Source organism: Psittacula echo (genome assembly GCF_963264785.1).
Source record: "Psittacula echo genome assembly, chromosome: Z".
In the NCBI taxonomy this organism is placed as follows: domain Eukaryota; kingdom Metazoa; phylum Chordata; class Aves; order Psittaciformes; family Psittacidae; genus Psittacula; species Psittacula echo.
This window is the reverse complement of record NC_137742.1, coordinates 103,520,030-103,536,903: the sequence shown is the minus strand read 5'-3', so window position 1 is coordinate 103,536,903 and position 16,874 is coordinate 103,520,030. Positions and strand designations below refer to the sequence as shown.

The 16,874-nt window shown below is 41.5% G+C and overlaps 1 protein-coding gene across 1 annotated transcript in view; it reads right to left on the bottom strand.

Moving 5' to 3' along the window:
* Positions 1-2,058, bottom strand: part of BANP (BTG3 associated nuclear protein) — a 150,995-nt gene extending 148,937 nt beyond the window's left edge. Inside the window, exon 1 of the mRNA XM_080637030.1 lies at positions 1,924-2,058. The gene's annotated coding sequence lies outside the window, so the exon portion shown is untranslated. The remainder of the gene's footprint in view (positions 1-1,923) is intronic.
* Between the last annotated feature and the right edge of the window lie 14,816 nt (positions 2,059-16,874).

Genomic DNA, 16,874 nt, shown 5'->3' with positions numbered 1-16,874 from the left:
ATGTAAACCTGCAAGTAGCACTTGTGGTTATGTGGGGCCATGACTGTAAGCTCATCTTTCTTCACCTCATCACTCCAAACCAGTACAGAACAAGCATGTTGTACTGTGTTAAAAACAGCATAGGCAGGAAACAAGCCTTTTGCAAATATGCTCAGCAGAACATGTGCTGATGGAACCTTTCCAACTGTGAACGTTGATCATCAGCACTCACTATATTACTACTATATTCTTAATGTTATTCAATTACTCAGAACACTATTTATCTATTTCTCCTTTAAAATTAAAGGCCTGTCCTGTAACCATACTGGTTAAACATGGCTGGATAATTTACGACATTAAACCCAGTTACTGTTATTTTAAAACAGATTATAAATTACGGAAGAAAAAAACCACTTTCATTCTCTGAAAGAGATGGAATATTTCCCAAATCCAAACTCCGCCTTTTTTACTCTCCTCAGTAAACTAACTGCTCTTTCTTTGGAACATCTTTTCATGTATTATTGAAAACAGATCTGCTGCCAAGATGTCATTTAATGTATGAAATAAGGCTCACAGAGTTTCAGAATCAAATTCTTGTTATTCTGGTTGATTTCTATGGACACCCATTTAAACACATGTTTACAGCAAAAATCCTTCTAACTTTTAATCTTTCTAACAGAGAAAACCCTTCATTTCAAGCAGCACTGCTACAAATATTAAGACAATGCGATTTTTTGTTTGGGTTTTGTTTGTTTGTTGTTTTAAGCTCTTGCTTGGGTATGAAAATACTACAAAGTGTACGTTTGTTTCTTGAAAGCCTGACGTCAACAGGGTACTACACTTCAGACCACCTCATGTAGAAGGCAAAAACAAGGAGGAAAAATCGTTCCAAACTCTCATTTTACAAGGTTAAAACTGCTTCCACTGAAGCAATCACGCAGTTGCTAATACCCCTTCAAATTTGTTTACTTAAAAAAAAAAAATCTTCCCTCGAGATCTCTAAAAATAAACTATATAGCAGGATAAAATGACTATATTTGGTTAAGCACCCAACTTCCCACTGTAAAAGGATTTAAAAATAAAAGTAATGAAAAAAGCGCAACACTTGAATTGCAAATCAGGAAAACGGGAAGACAGAGTGTGTTGTCAAACAGATCACTGGTAGGAAAGGACTAGAAAATGCCATCCCCACTGTGGATGCGAAAAACCCTCACTGCGACTCAATGTCCACACACACAAAGCGGCACCTCAGGAGACTATTTTCCCCCCACACAACCACTCGGGGGCATGTGAATAGCAGCAGCCCCTCTCCATTACCAGCAGCAAAGGGAGGCGGCAGCAGCAATGTCACCAGGCACTGACGCTCCGCTGCGGCAGGGACCGGGGAGCGAGCGCCGCCGGCGATGCCCCTTCCCCAGGCCATGCCCGCAGCGCGGCCCAAGAGAGGGCAGGCGGGAGAGCTCCGACCTGCCCCGTCCTTGAGAACGGGGAAACACAACCCCCAAGGGAGACGAAGAGGGAAGGAGGCCGAGGTGCCCGGAGGCTGACCAGACCCTCCACCTCGACAGCCGCCCCGCAGGGGTTCCGAGCGCCCCGGCAGCGGTAGAAGGAGCCACCACGGGGGTGACCCCCCCAGGCCAGGGCGCGGAGAAAGCAGGCGGGGAGCGAGGCGACGACGAGGAGCCCCCGCGGAGGGCCCAGCTCCGGCGTCCCGCGGCGGGAGGAGGCGAGTCCCCACTCGGCTCCCCCCAGCCCTGTTCGGGTGAGGGGGCGGCAGCCCGCGGCCCCCCCGCCTCAGCTCGGCCCCTCCCCGGAGCAGCCGCCTCGCGGCCCGGGTGCTCGGGCAGCGCCGTGAGGAGCGGGAGGGCCGGAGCTCCGCGCCCGGCGCTAGGCCCCCCCCGGGAGCTCATCCCCAGCCGTCCGGCCGCGGGGCGCCGCGATTACCGTGTGCGGTGCCGAATTCTCGTGGTGTTTGTCGAGCGGCTGCGATAATGGCGTCCTTCCTCGCGAGAGATCTCCCTCTCTTCAGAGCGCACGCGCCGCCGCGCTGCGACCGCTCGGACCCCCGACCGCCCCGGCCGCACGCGCAGGCGCAGGGGGAGGGCGCGGCCACGCGGCCGCACTTCACCGAGGAGCCGCGGCGGGAAGACTACAATTCCCAGAGGGCAACGCGGAGGCAACGGCGGGAACGCCCCCGCCGAGCAGGCCGGGACCTGTAGTACACGCGGTTAGAGCAGGGCATGCTGGGAGTGGTAGTCCCGGCGCGCCGCGCGCTTTGTACCCCCGGGTCTACACAGAGCCCCAAGGCGCCGCACAGCCAGCGCTGCCACAACTGCCAGGGCTCCACAAAACCCTCGTGGCTCCACAGCAGGGTCCTGAGTGCGCCCCGGATGGTGATTATAGAATCATCGCATTAACGAGGTTGGAAAAGACCTTTAAGATCCATCCATTACCCCAGCCCTGCCAAGGCCACCACTAACCCATGGCACTGTGAGCCTCGTCTCCACGGTGTGTGAACACTTGCAGGGACGGTGACTGCAGCCCTGCCCTGGGCAGCCTGTGCCAATGCCTGAGCACCCTTTGGGGAAGGAATTGTTCTTCATCTCCATCTAAACCTCCCCTGGTGCAGCTTGGGACAGTTTCCTCTTGTCCTGTCACTCATTACTTGGGAGAAGAAGCTGATTCCCACCTCACTACAACCTTGGTTTAGGTACTTGTAGAAAGCGATAAGGTCCCCCATGAGCTTTCTCTTCTCCTGAAGGTGAACCTGTAAGTATTTGGTCAAGGAAGCAAAACATTTGGTGCCCATGTCCTGCGGGCCACAGCCTCGGGATCCTGCTCTGATGGTGTCTCAGGGCTATTGCAAACTCCAGTGCTACATCTCCTCTTTATTGTTTCCAGACCTGCTAGGCAAAGCTTTGGCCAGCAGAGCTTGTCCAAACAAGCAGATCAAACGTGTATCTGTACCTTGAGAACTGCCTGTGCTGAGCCACTCACTGACACATTCCCCTTCCACGCATGTTCCCTACTCCTTTCATTACATTTCTCCCCACTCAAATGGCTCCTGAGCGCTCACATCATTGAGATGGGATGATCTGAATGTAAGCTGTCACATTAAGGAGAAAAATGTCACCGTGCATGCGAACACAGCTGAAGAACAGGCAGCAAGTGGGAATTTGCTAAATTAGCTCGTCAGATTGATTTTTCTGTTGCTTTGTTCCTGCATTTGGTGTGAGAACAGAATGACTGGGCGAAGGTGGAAAACCTTCTGTTAACCTATTGAGAATGATAAATATATGCAAAAGCACAAAATGGAAGCATGGAGGAAGTACGCAATTAGCTTTGAAAGATGACAAAGATAGGATTATGTTACTGTATCCTTATATATCACAGTGTTGCCCAAACAAGACCGTCACCATACTTCCATTTTTCAGCTTCAGCAGAGCCAAAGATGACTTTCAGACTTGTGCATAAAAATATTCTTTAAATGAGATGCTCAGTCCCGTTCTGCAACATCATGACATGCAACTGGATCCATTTGGTTCTGCTGTAATTTGCCACCCTGACAGCTACAAGCCTATGGCTAACTGGAGTTGTTGCCCTGACTGTTTGGCCAGTGGTTTGTCACGGTGTTCTCACTGTACCTTTGTCATGTTCAAACTAAAGGTGTCCACTGCAGGACTTTTGTACCTGTATGAAATGAAATGGTGCATGTCACAAAAACTCCAAAGTGCTGATCCCAGGCGACCTGCTCATCTGTCTGGAAGTTACGGAGTCAGAGAACAGGACTTGAGGGGGTTTGTGTTTCAGGCAGGGAAATTTATACTGATGAGTCACATCTTCGAAAGTGCTTGTAAGGACTTCTCAAGCTGGTGTTTTCTGTATTAAGGAGTCCTCATGATCCTGCGAATTAACAACCAGTGTGTTAGGAAAAAACCTTGCTTCTGCTTCCAGATTTGTAACTGTTCAGCCGAGTCTGTTGATTTATTTGCTGTGTTCTCTTCCTCCACAAGTAGATTAGGAAGTTCAAAGGTTAAACTACTTATAAACTGACTTTTCACACAGGATTATTTCACGCTTTGCTGCACAGATTTGCTCTGCAACAAATGTGCCAAACAGTTTCTGCTGCACTCAAGCAATTGCCAGGTCCCATCTAGAAAACCAGCAATATAAATACCAATGTATTACCTGCTGTGGAAAGTTGCTAGTAAAAGCTTTTGCCATCATAAACCAACTCTGATGTCAAAGCTGTCCTGTTTTCTCATCCGTACATTCCCTCCCTGAAATTATTAACCCACGTTCTGCTGAGGATTTGAGATCCTGCTTCTCTCTGTACTGCCAGTAAATCATTTCTCACCTAAAACAATACAAACCAGAAAGATTTTCACTGTCATAAACCAATTATACTACTCACCTATAGTCATCAAATCAACTGCAGGAAATTCTGGCAGGATCTACCTATGTCTGCATCTTTAATCAGAGATAGCAACATAATAAGAAAATAATACAGCAATTTATTAATGAGAAGGGCTGCAGCACTGCCTTCTGCTAGTAAGTCTGTCTGCTCTCATCATGACAGCAATCCAGAATATGTAATTAATTCACTGTTTGTAAGGGATTTTTTCTGTCTTTACCAGAGATAAGACTCAAGATGCTTTCCCTATCATTTTTCCCTAAGCAGAAGGCATTGTCATTTAGAATTTTGAACTACACCAATAAATCATGAAGAGACTGTTATCACAGCCTGTCCCTTCTTCCCCTTGAGACTGACACAGCCAGATACAACCTACTCTTCATGCAGCATGAACTATGACAGAAAGCATTTGTATACAGCAGAAGAAACAAATCTTCCTGTTCACAACCTAACAGAGGAGACCTCCTTCGTGATTCAATCAGAAAGCCCAAATTTGGGTTTAATCTTTAATTTACAGTACCAACACATGAATGACTAACCAAGGATAATTGTTTCCTGTGCTTCACAATCTCCTAAGCTTTATACGCTTTCAAAAGTGTGCTCACCTGAATATTTCTGCAATAATGTAATGAAATTCATTGTAAGTCTCCCTCCAGTGAATGAAGGCTTCACTTTACCATGGGGTAAGCAACTGTCCGTGAGCAAGCACTAGGAAGAAATAGATGTACTCTAAGTTATATCCTGATTTAAACCATGGTAACTTGCTCAAGTGCCCATGTCAAATCCATTCTCGCTTTCCTTCCCCCTTATAAGAAAGAACAAGAGCTTCAGCATGCCGATATATCAATTTAATTTTTTAATTTTATAGAAGAAGATACATCCTGTCACACTGTTAGCCTGTTGTCCCAAATAATGTAATTCTTTGTTGTTTTATTGCCTCACCTTTGTCATCCCCTTTTTTTTTTAGTCTCTTTCTGTCTCACATTATGGATATGCTAACTTTTCTCTGTCATGTTATGAAGAATCATTTGGTTCCAGGAAATATCTAGCTTGTTTTACCATTGTATCAGCATTCATTTACTGTTGTTTCCTAAGGAAGTGCTGCTTTCACGTTCTGTGTGGATCAGAAGAGATTGGTATCTCATTCATTGGTTTCCTTTTTTGTTAGGACAGAAACCCCTTACCATAGCATCAAAGGTAAAAAATTAACACACTGTGCACACAATTTTGCAGCTGCATCAGCAGCAGGAAAACAAAGGTTGCCAAACAAAGCATTTGTTTAAACAAATGACAGGCATTCATAATTACACTCACTGCTGAGCATGAGAATATAAAAACAAATGCATGAACATAGAATATATTATCAGGGCATAGGTGTACCTGTGGAGTGTTTGCCATAGGAACTCTGTAGGAATCATTTCCTTTCATATGGAGAAAACCCTTGATCACATCCAGTGTTATTAAAAACACAAAGAGTACCTGAAGTTCCCTTGTTTAGTCAGTTTCTGTTTGAGTTATTTTATTTTACTTCGTATATACAGACTCTCAGAACCAGAGAGGGACACAACCACATCCTTGTGAACATAGCATGAACCATTTTGTGACCTAGGGATGCTTGACGAAAAGTTACATACATTTTTTAAACAAAGGTAATCCTAATGCTATTTATAAACTTCCTGTAGCATTTCTTCTCTTATCAGTAGAAAACTCCACTTCTGTTGAAACCTGTTTTCACTTTTTCTCCTCCAAGTACACACTTCCTCATCGCTTTTTAGACACCCATGTCCACTTTCAGTTCCCTCAGAAACGGTCTTTGATTTTATTACAGAAAACAGCTCAGGATCAAGTGGGTTTTGCTCCTGAACCTATTTCTGGTAGGTGTATGACTTTGGAAAATCACAGAAAGGCATATTCTGACTCTGATCTCACTTCTGGTTTACACTGAGTAAACTCAATTACGTTCGATTTTAGATACTTCTAGTTTTCATGGGTGAGAATGGAAGAAAAGGCCTTGAATTTCCACAGCAGAGAGAAAAACATTGTAACATATTTGGTCATCTATCTGGTCAAAGTTTATGGTCTTGTAAGGTCATTTTTGCCAGTGTGAGAAATAAGGTGAGGAGAATTAGCCTTGACCTCAATGTTCTTTCATCTGTTTACATACTATTCCATCTCCCTGTATACCTCATGGAAAAAAGAGAAAGATAGGAGGCTATTCCACTTCTCAGAAATCTTCCATTCTAACAAGCTGTATATGTGTACTTTGCCCGACAGTGATCTTCCCAGGATCATGCTCACAGCTGTGTCTGCTGCCCTTTTACCTCTGTTAAACAGCTGATATCTTTGCCCAGTATTTGCTGGTTTTGCCCAGCTTTGTTCAGGTTTGTCCTAGACCATATTTGCTTGGTCAGGTATCATTATCATCATCATCAGTCTTTTTTAATCCACTGGGATTATCAAAAGCCTGAAAGAGCTTACTGATTTTAGAGGATTTTATCCTTTACTTCAGACTGAGGGTTGCCTGAGAACTGTTTTTTTATTCAGTGTGTAGTACCCACCTTCAAATTTCTTATATTTCTTTCAGAAATCCAAATATAAAATGTAATATAGCATCTGATGTTCTCAACATAAAAAGGACATGGAACTATTGGAACAAGTCCAGAGGAGGCCATGAGGATGATCAGGGGCTGGAGCACCTCCCATATGAAGACAGGCTGAGAAAGTTGGGGCTGTTCAGCCTGGAGAAGAGAAGGCTGCGTGGGGACCTCAGAGCAGCCTTCCAGTATCTGAAGGGGGGCTATAGGGATGCTGGGGATGGACTCTTCATCAGGGACTGTAGTGACAGGACAAGGGGTAATGGGTTCAAGCTTAAACAGGGGAAGTTTAAATTGGATATAAGAAAGAAGTTCTTTACTGTGAGAGTTGTGAGGCACTGCAATGGGTTGCCCAGAGAAGGTGTGAATGCTCCATCCCTGGTGGTGTTCAAGGCCAGGTTGGATGAGGCCTTGGGTGACATGGTTTAGTGTGAGGTGTCCCTGCCCATGGCAGGGGAGTTGGAACTGGATGATCTTAAGGTCCTTTCCAACCCTAACAATTCTATGATTCCATGATCAATAAAATCATAGCTACTCCATAGATGTTTCACATGGATTCCTCAGCAGCAAGGCCATCCCAGACAGCTTCCTCATACTTGACTGATTGTCCTGTCCACTGTTACACAACAGTAACCAGGTGAGGAAAATGGTGATTATGAAATCACTTTCATTGTACCTTTGTAATTATAGTAAAACTATTTTTTCCTGAATTACTGGTTTTGACTTGCCAATGTTGCAACTGAGACAATTTTAGGACCCTTGCAAGCACAATGCCAGAAGAATCAGATTTCCTGAAACACTAAATCCAGGAGGTAATTTTCTCTTTCCAAGTAACAGCATTCATTTGAAGGTAACCAGAATGTAAGTACTGGCAACCCTCTAGTAAGCATCAGAAAAGAAAAAGAAATATTGGGCCTCCCTGTCCAGTCTGGAGCAAGTCAGATGGGTTGTGACAGCAAGAAATTTCACTTCTCTAGTTTCTGTGAAGACAAAATAGGCACCTTTCCATTGTATACAGGCATACTCCACAGTTGTAATTACCCACAATCATGAGCAACCATAGAAGTTTGATGTTGCAGTTCTTCAGGCAGAACTCTCAACTGATAGTGGCTTGCTTTTAGATACTCTGAAGCAGGCAGCTGAGATAATAAATGACAAGCATTAAGAAAAAAAAGACTCTTTAAGAAAGACTCTCCTAAATAGTAGGTTTTGGAATAGCAAATAGCACAGATAAGCTTACCACTTCAGGCTACTAAAGTAGATTCCCTGAGCCTGAGCCTTGCACTTACACCCTGTGAGATAAAAGATGAGAAACACACCTATGTTTAATGAAAATACTGCCAAGCAAATGAGTTTCTAATTCAAAACACCACAATTTGTTAAGTAAAAAAGCCAAAAACAAAACCAAAAAACAACCAACAAAACAAAGTGACAAATATTTCACAGTTAATTTTATGGATTAAGAAAAGAGTGGGGTTTAATGGCAAATTTTTAATAGCAAAGAAGACTATTGTCTTCTCACTTCTGCCTGCTCTGTCATTGATAGACTCTGTTGCTTTCAAAATATGCCCTCTTATGTAGTTAATGAAGGAAAATAATCAATCACATGGATTTTGTAAATACTGACATGAGAGTTACTAAAGGCCCCACATGACCCTGAGGCCACTAACAAGTCTTACTGGTCCTGACAACGCTCAGGTGCAGGCTCTACCCACAGCCCAGTCTGCAGGCCAGGGGCCATTTAAGCCCAAGCCTGGGCCCCTGAACTCTGTTGTTAGGGCACTTGTCTTCAGGTTTGGCTTTGGACCTGTCTCAAGGAAGGACTTTGGACCCTTTAATTGCTTGTGTGTTACCCTGAGAAACTACAGCACTAACTCAGAGGCTACTTGTGTCTGTGCCATTGACGTGGACTGCAGCCATGGGTGGCAGAACAAACATCCCAAAGAATATTGAAGAACGGAATTTTAATATGGATCTTTCACATAAGATAACAATGTTATTGGAATTGCATGTGAAAATAGTAAGACAGTAACATTCCTCATGCTTTCATCCCTAAGAAACATAGGTCATGAAAACATCTCAATCTGTTCTCCCTGCTGGGAAAAAGAACACTTCGGCTGGGTCACAGGGGTGTGTGAGTAGGAAGAGTAATTAGGGTTCCTTATGTTTGTTCCTATTTCTAGTCTATACAAAAATATCCCTCTTATGGGACACGGGATAGTTCAGAGGAACAAATTCCTCACCTTGAAGTTGCAGTGATGCTGTGTCAGGTGCTTAGAGCTAAAATACTCCTCTGCAGGAGGCTGCTCATCCTATTCTGTGGGCAAGCCTTATAGATCTACTAGATATCTGTGAATTCCTCAGTCTGAGCAGTCACCAGTTCTCTGAATTACAGCTGTAAATGACAGCAGTTCTTAGCTATCAGTATTCAAATACACAGCTATTCAAATTCAAAGCATGTATGCATAAAGACATGATAAGAAACCTCTCCTTGCATACAAAAGAGTGGTTTCTGTTAACACTTCAGTTGCTCATCGAGCCACATAAGGAAAAAGCTGGAGAGCACATGTAGAATAATCATCAACTAGCCAGTCCTCCAACAAAATATAGAGCCAATGAAGAAGGCAGTCTAGGGACAAGTTGAAAATTAACTACTTGGTCAGTTCCACGTCTCCAACCAGGAAAGGGTGCTCACAGAATTTGTTATAAATCAGGCTGGAGACGCTCCAGTTATCTTGAAGCTGTGTATCTGCAGGATTTTTTCCCTCTGCTTTGTGTTGATAGGTTGCTGGACTCTGAAAAGCTCCTCTGGCTGTTTGATGAACAGAAGATTTGAAGTGCCAAAGTGATAGCAATGAATAGTTTGAAGGCAAATACCCTGGTGCGTTTCTACAAGCAGCTGAAAACTATCTGTAGTCCACCAGCAGTGCCAGCACGACTCTGCAGCCTGGCCACCTCCACTCATAAAAACAGGAATGGTGCATGTAAGTGTGCTTCATTTTATTGAAATAGTGCTGGCTACCTACATCAAATTGATTCTGAGGGATTCTGAATTTAATAGACACTGCAATCTTTAATTTTGAAAAGTGTAATCCACAAAACCCTCCAAATGCGGTGTACAGGATAACTGCAATGAATCGCTTCCTGAGATGCAGGATACTACTAGAAGATGTCAAAGATTTAATTATTTAAAACACTGATTAATTTATTTAAAGATAAGACGGTGCCAGCCAGAGATCATGGTCTACTTGCTCATGTGCAGATAATGTCAGCTGGAGCAATAGTAAAGAGTAATTTTTTACATCTGGGAATCCTTTTGTTTCCTATTTTTCCCCCCTGTCAATGTATTCAGCATAGTTACTTTTCCCAAAGAACAGCCAGATCCTTCCTTTGAATACTGAGATGTGATTTCCTTCTATTTAAACTATCAAACAACAAATTTTGTATTTACTTAACTGAGGAGAAAACAGATGATTTTGTGGCATATATAAAGCAAAGCAGAATGGAGACAAGCACAAGGCTTTGTTTATATTGAAAGCTAGAAGAAATATTCAGAAGCTTTTGGTGTTTAATAGCTTTACACTTAGAAATCCATTTTGAAGACGCTGCCGAATTCTTTCTGCCACTGAGTGACTAGCATTTCAAGAAACCTGGTAGATTGGCTGCCAAGTTCAGTGTGCACAGTGTTTTAGATCCTCCTAGACGTGGAAGTTTTATGTAATACACAGCATGCAAGCTTCCCTGCCACTTAGCACATCAGAAATAAGTCAGAACAGGTCTTATAAAGATACAGTGTTTGCAAAGTTTTTGGAGCTCTTAGACTAAATAGCCTTTTTCTTTTCTTGTTACTTAGAATAGAAAATGTGAATTGTATCCTGAAACCTTAAACCAGAATGGGTACTTCCATCTAGTAATATTTGTTAATATAGCAGTTCCTTTTTTTTTTTATTTATACCTTCATTTTTAAAAGATGTCTTCTAAATACCTGGAAGATGCCTAACTCTAGAAGCAAGATTAGCACTGAGTTGTTTTACTAGATAAACAACCACAAGAAAGAGCTTAATTTCTAATGCAATATTTAAATGATCACACATGCATCCCTGACAGCATTTTTCCCTTTTCTGTGCTTTCACAGTACAGCTGAAAAGTCTCTTAAACTTGTACTTCCTTTCCTACTAGTTTTTTCTTTATAAGCATGCACAGAAACTTCATTTTTTCCCATTAACACAAGGAAAAATACATTCTTCATCTATTCAAAGAAAAGCAGTACAGTAATGTTTAGAAAAATTATGATTCAGCCTTATAAAATAGCAGCTTTCCTAACAAATTCATATTAATTGGGTTAATTAGTCTGTACAACTGTGCATCCCCTCCACATAAGAACATGTGCATATGAGAGAACATATTCTAACAGGCAGAAGCAATCTCTTTATCACTCCTTTAGCTGAAATTTATCAGCAGACTTTTTCAGCTCTGGAAATTCAACAGCTAAAACTAAAAGCTGTGCCAGTAAGAGTAGTGTTGGGGCTCATACAATACTGCTCATCATGTGCAGGGATATAAGTTACTGCTTCAGAGGGGAAATCCAGATAATCCACTGTAATTGTGGTTAAAAAGTTCTGTCATGACTCGGTATTTTTATTCATTATTTATTCAGTGTTTTTATACTTGAAGACATGAAGATTGCAAGTGAGTATTCATTGTGAGTCCAATAATTTCCAATTTCAGAAGCCACACAAGACAATATAAACATCTTTCATAAAATAAGTATTGAAACCATGAATCAGCAGCACAGGATCCTTCTAGACAGTTCCTAATTCTGCTGCTTGCTCAGTTTTAATACACTACTAAGCTTTATAGCCTATAGCATTAAAAACTCAAGGAATGAATGTATTACAATTAAGTGTTACATTTTTGTTTCATCAGTGAAATTACTGATCTAGGAAAATTATTTGAAATGTTCAGTGGAGTAACAAGGTAAACTGGAGAAATGCCAAGATCCATAGAACTCCACACAGGATGGAGAAAGTAATTATTTTATGTTTACCCATGGCCCATTGGCTTCCACTAAGGGGTTAATGATGTATTTTTTGCTATGGACACTTGTTCCTGGGTAACTGTACTGAGAAACTAGAACTCACTTCACGGTAACAAGATTTCCAGGAAGAGATCACACAAGGCTGTTCCATTATAAGACCATTGATGTTTAAATTAACTGCAATTGCTATCCATCTTTTTTTACTCACATTCCTCTTTTCAATTTAAGACAGATGCTATTTATTACTTAAATCTTTCTTTATTCCATGACATTCATGCAGGAAATGCCAAAACAAACTGATTCAGTAAAATGCTATCTTTGGAATGGCTGGTTTCGGCTGCCAGTGAATAGACACCAGCTCTGAATAAGCCAGCCTGTAGGTTCCTCCATCTGCTGGCTAGATCGTGTGCACAACATTAACTCAGGGCAAAAAGCACATTCAGTTAAATTCAGCTATTCACAAAAAGCCCTTTTGGTGACAAAAATTTGGTCAAAGAAATGGTAAAACTGGATTGTAGATTTCTTGGGTAATATCTGCAATATGAAGTTCACCATTTTCCCAAACTTCATCTCCTATCTTTCTCCCCTAACCCTTCCCACACACAGAAGCAGTCTCTCGCCGATCTGTGTGGTGATGCTTTGACTCAGCAGTTAACTCAGATGTTTGCTTTGAGGATATAAGTTAAACAATTCAAAGACTGACACTTTCTAGTGTCAGTCTTTCTGGAATCTTTCTGGATTTCAGGACTCTTTCTGTATTCCTCGTCTTCTTACAAAGACAACAGCATTTTTCTGCACTTCACTAAGAAAGAACTGTGGAAACACTGCTGAGAACCATGGCATATATGTATGAATTTCTAGTGACATAGACTACCACAGCAGATGTCTGTACTAAGCTCTGTAGTATGTTGTACCATGGAGGCAGTGGTTTCAGGCACCTTTTAATACAACAGAGAGAGAGTTGCTGGAAATGCTCTTCCATAGGGATTTTAAGATTATAGAGCACCCAAGCAGTTGTTGCCAAAACAGAACTCAATGTATTTTTCTCTTTTTCTTTTCTTACACTTTTAGAAGTTACAAGAAAAGCAGAATCCTTCAGGGTTTTTTGAAAAAAGAATTGTAGAAGTACAGAAATGACACAATCCAGGTGTGCCATCTCCAGGACTGCACATACAATTGCAGAAACTACACAAATTGTCCATGAGAGATCTTGTAAGCCCTTTCCATGCTGAGCTACTAAGTCTGCATGCATGATTTCAGCAAATGTTTTTATACAGAAAAGATAAAGCCTCTGTTTGCTTTACCTTGCCAACTGGAATCACCTCCTCCTTATCTGGACTTAGCCTCAGCCACTGCCTTCTCATCCAGCCTCCTATCTCTGCCAAACATTCTGGAAGCAGAGAAAAGCTCAGCATTTCATAATCTGCTGCTGCTTTCCTGTAGAGCTTAGGGTACTCTGTCAGTTACATCCATTTGATAAAAAGCACTGGACTGTTCATCAATAAGCTGGCCTAAATCACAGTCCAAATCTGACATCAATTCAGCAGAACTTTCAACACCTTGTCACAATGGACCTCAGCCAGCCATCACTGTTATCCTCCAAAATCTTGATTCATGCTAAAAAGCTTCAAAGAAATCAACCTATTTTGGATTTCCTCTGTAATATTCAATCCAAGTGACTGAAGCAGAGCCATGGCCTTCCAAAGTTTAAAATGGTTCTCTATTGAGTTTCAGTTATATGTTTGGGTTTATTTTTCAAATTCAGAATGTGTTGCTATGGAAAGTGCCCCTGGTCAACTTAGGACGAAAATGCACTTCCTTCAAGTAGGAATGCTGTCCACCATGCTGTCCTCCCTCTTTTACTTCAGAGCTGGGTGAAGCTTGTTTGAAAGTCCCTGTGTAAACAAACTTCATTCAAGAGGTTGGGATTCTTTTTCCTTTTTTTTTTAAAGATTAAACCCATAAAAGACTGGAGTCACAGAATCATAGAATAGTTAGGGTTGGAAAGGACCTTAAGATCATCCAGTTCCAACCCCCCTGCCATGGGCAGGGACACCTCACACTAAACGATGCCACTCAAGGCCTCATCCAACCTGGCCCTGAACACCGCCAAGGATGGAGCATTCACAACCTCCCTGGGCAACCCATTGCAGTGCCTCACCACCCTAACAGTAAAGAATCCCCTGAAGCTGAGTCATTTTACCCCTCATTCTTACTTGACAACCACCAATTTTCATACTCTTTCTTCTAATTCTGTAACCCATACATGAGAACTCTCTCCTCCCCAGAATACCTAAAGGTAAATTAAAAATGAAACATTGAAAAATGTTTTGTCTCTTTAAATCAAGTTTACAACAGTGCAAACTGGCAGTAAAATCTTTCATTTAACTCAATTTATTTTGGATTTTTACCATGAAACTGTGGCCTTCAAAATATTTTCTTGGAGATCATATTATAAATTATGATAATCCAGTAATATTATACACAACCCACATTTTCATCTGGATCTTGATTCCCACTCCAAAGCTTTTGACACTTGTATCAGTGCTAAATGAACTTTTTAACAATCACTCCAAACAGACCACAGCTGCAATTAATTATAGAAAATAATTATAAAGATTTGGACTATCTGGATGGCTGTATACATCTACTTCATCTGGGAGTGGTAAGGAGAAAAACACACAGTGCAAGCGTAAGAAGCCTCCAAACACTATAAAATTAAATGGAGCATCCCTGTGTCTGTCTGGAAGATTTTAAATAAATAAAATAATCAAGCACAGATTAGGTCTGTTTGTGGCAGATCTCTCTTCATGAGTGACTCACATTTTTCTCATGCTTGTTATATTACAGTATTTACTGAACTGTTCAGACAATGCCATGGATATGGCATGTAAAAAGCTAAATGATAACTAGACCCTTCCTCAGTGAGCTGATTGTAAATGAGGTGTGCGTAAAGCAAAGGGCGCAAACTGCACACTAATTAATTCTGACCTTTTTTTTTTGTTTTTATTTAAACTTTGCACATTTGAAAACAGATCTAATAGATGAAGTTTCTATTTCTCTTTCCACTCAGATTCTGTATCACTCATCCAGCAGGCCAATGCCAGATTTTTTGGTTGTGGTGTTCCCTATACACAGAAAACGCTCTCATTCAAGAACAAGAGAGAATGTAGCTAAAACCTCCCAAATGGTCCAGAAATGTAGCAATTTTGGAAAAACATGAGAACAACAGAGATATTGTAATTCTGGCTGCCATTGCTCTCCGCAGCTTGCTGCTTGAGAGCCATGCCTCTCTGTTGCATAAACCACCTCTAGCTGGGACATGACCAAGGAGACACTGTGTATCTGCAATGGTCGAGAAAAGATTTTGGCCATGCTAGCTGAGTGCTGTGCAGAAGGTTTAGAGCTTAGGTTTCCTTTTGCAGAGGTAGTTTTTGCCTTTCTGTCTGCAGTTTCCAAAACAAACCATCCCAATGCCACTGAGCTCGTATTTTGAAGTGGTTTCTTTAACCCCCTGGAGAAGAAAAGGGTTTTTTTCATCAAATGCTGGAGTTTTACTGAAGTAGCATGTACATTTAAAAACTGGATGGAGATTCTGTGAATGTTTCAGAAGGGAAACAAAAAATGTTCAGGTCAAAGTTATTTTTCTTTTTAGTTCTGCACCCGAACAGCCCATTGTTTCCCCAAGCTTAAGAACTTTCCTGTGGTTGTGCTGTTCAACACACAAGAAATGACTCATTCTGCTCAGTTTAGCAGCTCTTTAAGACACTTCACATTTTCAAAAGCTTGCAGGTTCTAATTGTAAAAGCTTTACAAAGTTTGTCTATCTTAATGCCACAGTGTAAAGTAGTGTATTTTGAGGCTTTTTTTTTTTTTTTGTCAACTGCTTTTAACATACAGAAAAATGATAGTTGTGCAGAAGCCAGGTTATGCTCTGCAACAGTAAGCGCCTATACTATGATATAGGGCATACATACATTAGTTAATTTAGCAGATGTGATTTCTAAACTGCCCGAGACTATTAGTTGTATTTAGAGGACACATCATGGGATAATGGAATGTGAAGGAATGTCATTCTTGCCTTGTTAGTAAATAAGAATAAAACCCAGTATCTCTTGTTTATACTGAATATTACAATACCTGAAGCTACATCTGAGCTCCCTGCGGCAGTTAAGCATGAAGCTCATTATGAGCTGTCCTCATGACCAGGAGCTACCTGTTGCTCTAAGTAGCTTCAGCAACAGACAGGTCTGACCTGTACTAAATACATGTGCCCGACCATGATCGATAGGCTATTAAAATGTAATTAAGCCTCAATGCAAAATTGTGTTTATGGGCAGCAACTTTTTTCAGTTTGCATGTTGAATATAGTACATTAACCATCCTGAAAAACACTGAGACTCAAACCACAATTCATGATGTTTGCAGTTGAATCCTGCTACACAAAAAAGGACTGTGCTTTAAAGAAGGTCTGTCTTGGCAGGGAGGAAGTAAATTAAATTCAAACCCAGTAAAACGTCCTAAGATCACAAGCTGTTTGTACATCTAATGATGTGTTTTCTCATCATGTAGCCACTAACAGCAAGTCACTTGCCAGATTTCAACCTCTTACTCAACTCAGGAGTACTGTAAATACATTATACTGTGAATGCAATGGAATCTTCTTACACAACGTTGTAAACTAGAGCAAACGCTTCTTTGTTGACTCTAGTTATTTAGTCTTGTCTCCACTTCAACAGAACGTTCTCAATGCTACATCAGGTTCCTCATGAAAATTCAGAAGTACTCACCCTATCAAGATAAAACACCCCCCAAGGGTAAATGCAATTTTGCAAAGTGATTTTAAGAG